Source organism: Piliocolobus tephrosceles, chromosome 8 (genome assembly GCF_002776525.5).
Source record: "Piliocolobus tephrosceles isolate RC106 chromosome 8, ASM277652v3, whole genome shotgun sequence".
In the NCBI taxonomy this organism is placed as follows: Eukaryota; Metazoa; Chordata; class Mammalia; order Primates; family Cercopithecidae; genus Piliocolobus; species Piliocolobus tephrosceles.
Genome location: NC_045441.1, coordinates 9,258,402 through 9,262,234, shown reverse-complemented (window position 1 = coordinate 9,262,234; position 3,833 = coordinate 9,258,402).

The window sequence follows — 3,833 nt, the reverse complement described above, 5'->3', positions numbered from 1 at the left end:
TTTTATTTTTATTTATTTATTTATTTTGAGACGGAGTCTTGCTCTGTCGCCCAGGCTGGAGTGCAGTGGCTGGATCTCAGCTCACTGCAAGCTCCGCCTCCTGGGTTTACGCCATTCTCCTGCCTCAACCTCCCAAGTAGCTGGGACTACAGGCACCCGCCACCTTGCCCAGCTAGTTTTTTGTATTTTTTAGTAGAGACGGGGTTTCACCGTGTTAGCCAGGATGGTCTTGATCTCCTGACCTCGTGATCCGTCCGTCTCGGCCTCCCAAAGTGCTGGGATTACAGGGTTGAGCCACCGCGCCCGGCCTGGTTTTTGTTTTTTAGAGAAAGGGTCTGGCTCTGTTGCCCAGGCTGGAGGGCAGTGGCGCAATCATGGCTCACTGCAGCCTCCAACTACTGGACTCAAGCGATCCTCCCACCACAGCTTCCCAAATAGCTGAAACTACAGGTGTATGCCACCAGGCCCAGCTAATTCTTTTTTAATTTTTTTGTGGAGATGAGTTCTAGCTATGTTGCCCAGTCTGGTCTCAAACTCCTGGGCTCAAGCAATCCTCCTGCCTCCGCCTCCCAAAGTGCTGGGATTACAGGTGTGAACCACTGCACCCGGCTAGGAATGTCATTTTGGAAGTGATAAAGAACACTATGTGTGGGAAGTAGTAGGAGGAGCACTTGACTCGGAGTCAAGAGACCTTGGTCCTAGTCTTAATATTGCTACTACTTTGTTGTGCGACTCTTATTTTTATTTTTTATTTATTTTTGAGACAGAGTCTTGCTCAGTTGGCCAGACAGGAGGACAGTGGCACAATCATAGCTCACTGTAGCCTCCACCTCCTGGTCAATCCTCCCGCTTCCACATCCCAGAGGGCTGGGATTGCAGGCACTTGGTGACTTTTGAAAATCACTTTCCTTCACTGAGCCTCAAGCTTCTTAAATAAAATGATGACTTGATGACTAGGCACTGTGGCTCACACCTGTAATCGCAGCACTTTGGGAGGCTGAGGTGGGTGGATCACCTGATGTCAGGAGTTCGAGACCAGCCTGGCCAACATGACGAAACCCTCTACCAAAAATACAAAAATTGACTGGGTGCAGTGGCTCATGCCTGTAATCCCAACACTTTGGGAGGCCGAGGCAGGCGGATCACAAGGTCAAGAGATCAAGACCATCCCGACCAACATGGAGAAACCCCGTCTCTACTAAAAACACAAAAATTAGCTGGGCGTGGTAGCACATGCCTATAGTCCCAGTTACTCAGGAGGCTGAGGCAGGATAATTGCATGAAACCAGGAGGCAGAGGTTGCAGTGAGCTGAGACTACACCACGGCACTCCAGCCTAGGCGACAGAGTGAGACTCCATCTCAAAAAAATAAATAAATAAATAAAATTAGCTGGGTATGGTGGCGCGCACCTGTAATCCCAGCTACTCGGGAGGCTGAGGCAGGAAAATTGCTTGAACCCGGGAGGTGGAGGTTGCAGTGAGCTGAAATCACGCCTCTGAACTCCAGCCTGGGTGATATAATCAGACTCTGTCTTCAAAAAATAAAAATAACAAACAAACCCTATCCTGTATCTCCTCAGGCTTCAGGGAGTGCTGAGTTAACCTGCAGAAAGAAGGTAAGTCCCTGGGAGGTGCTAACTAGCAGTTGCCGGAGACAGAACCAGCCCAGCCTTTGGGCTCAGAAAGACCAGGTTCAAATTCTGCTCTTCCTGGCTGTGTGACCTTGGGCAAGTGAATTAACCTGTCTGAATCACACTTTCATTATGTGAAAAATAGAATATTTGTTTCATAGTTTTGTAAGAATGTGAGCTGCCTTGCACAGGGCCTGGCACCTAGTGAGCCAGCACACAAGTGAATAGATCTTCTCCTAAATATATTATTAAAGAAATGGTTGGTTGGGTGTGGTGGCTCATGCCTGTTGTCCCAGCACTTTGGGAGGCTGAGGTGGGCGGATTACTTGAGGTCAGGAGTTTGAGACCAGCCTGGCCAACATAGCAAAACCTTGTCTCCTCTAAGAAAATACATAAATTGGCTGAGCACGGTGGCTCACGTTTGTAATCCCAGCACTTTGGGAGACCGAGGCGGGTGGATCACGAGGTCAGGAGATCGAGACCATCCTGGCTAACATGGTGAAACCCCATCTTTACTAAAAATACAAAAAATTAGCTGGGCGTGGTGGCACACACCTGTAGTCCCAGCTACTCTAGAGGCTGAGGCAGGAGAATGGCGTGAACCCGGGAGGCAGAGCTTGCAGTGAGCCGAGATCATGCCACTGCACTCCAGCTTGGGCGACAGAGTGAGACTCCATCTCAAAAAAAAAAAAAAAAAAAAAATTAACCAGGAGTAGTGGCACATGCCTATAGTCCCAGCTACTCAGAAGGCTAAGGCAGGAGAATCGCTTGAACCCAATAGGCAGAGGTTGCAGTGAGCCAAGATCCCACCAAGACTCCAGCCAGGGCAACAGATCAAGGCTCTGTCTCAAAAAAAAAAAAAAAAAAAAAAAGGAAAATAAATGAAATGGTTATTAGAGTGTGGTCCTGGACCAGAGCATCACATTCCCCAGAGAGTAGTAGAAATTCAAACTCCAGGCCCTGCACCGCAGACCTACTGAATCAAAAACCCTGGGGTGGGGGCCCACAATCTGTTTTAACATGCCTGCTGATGTTTGAGAATCACTGCCACACTGCATGGGAATGTAGACTGTTGGGATTCTGAAGCTTAGGACATATCACAATCTCCTGAGAGCTAGTTAAAAACACAGATTCCAGGCCGGGCATGGTGGCTCATGCCTGTAATCCCAGCACTTTGGGAGGCTGAGGCAGGCAGATCACAAGGTCAGGAGATGGAGACCATCCTGGCTAACACAGTGAAACCCCGTCTCTACTAAAAATATGAAAAATTAGCCAGGCGTGGCGGCACACACCTGTAGTCCCAGCTACCTGAGAGGCTGAGGCAGGAGAGTCGCTTGAACCCAGCAGGCAGAGGTGGTAGTGAGCAGAGATCGTGCCACTGCACTCCAGCCTGGTGACAGGGCGAGACTCCATCTCAAAAAAACAAAAACAAAAACAAAACAAAACAAAACACACACACACACACACACACACACACAGATTCCAGGCCACGCACAGTGGCTCATGCCTGTAATCCCAGCACTTTGGGAGGCCAAGGCAGGTGGATTACCTGAGGTCAGGAGTTCAAGACCAGCCTGGCCAACATGGTGAATCTCCTTCTCTACAAAAATACAAAAATTAGCTGGTCATGATGGCAGGTGCCTGTAATCCCAGCTATCTGGGAGGCTGAGGCAGGAGAATCGCTTGAACCTGTGAGGCAGAGGTTGCAGTGAGCTGAGATGGAGCCACTGCACTCCAGCCTGGGCGGCAGAGCGAGACTCCATCTGAAAACAAAAACAAAAACAAAAGAACCCACCGATTCCGACTAGGTGTGGTGGTTCATGCCTGTAATCCTAGCACTTTGGGAGTCCAAAGTGGCAGGATCGCTTGAGCCCAGGAGTTTGAGACCAGCCTGAGCTACATAGCCAGACACCATCTCTACAAAACAAACAAACAAAAAAGTAGCTGGTGGTATGTGCCTGTGGTCCCAGGTACTCGGAAGGCTGAGGTGGAGGATTGCTTGAGCCCAGGAGTTTGAGGCTGCAGTGAACAATGATCGTGCCACTGCACTACAGCCTGGGCAACAGAGCGAGAGCCTGTCTCAAACCAGAGAAGACAAAACAGAACAAAAACCAGATTTTTGGCCTCAAAGTCAGAAACTGAGGTGGGGCATGGGAATCCTTTTTTTTTTTTTTTTTTTTTTTGAGATGGAGTCTCACTCTG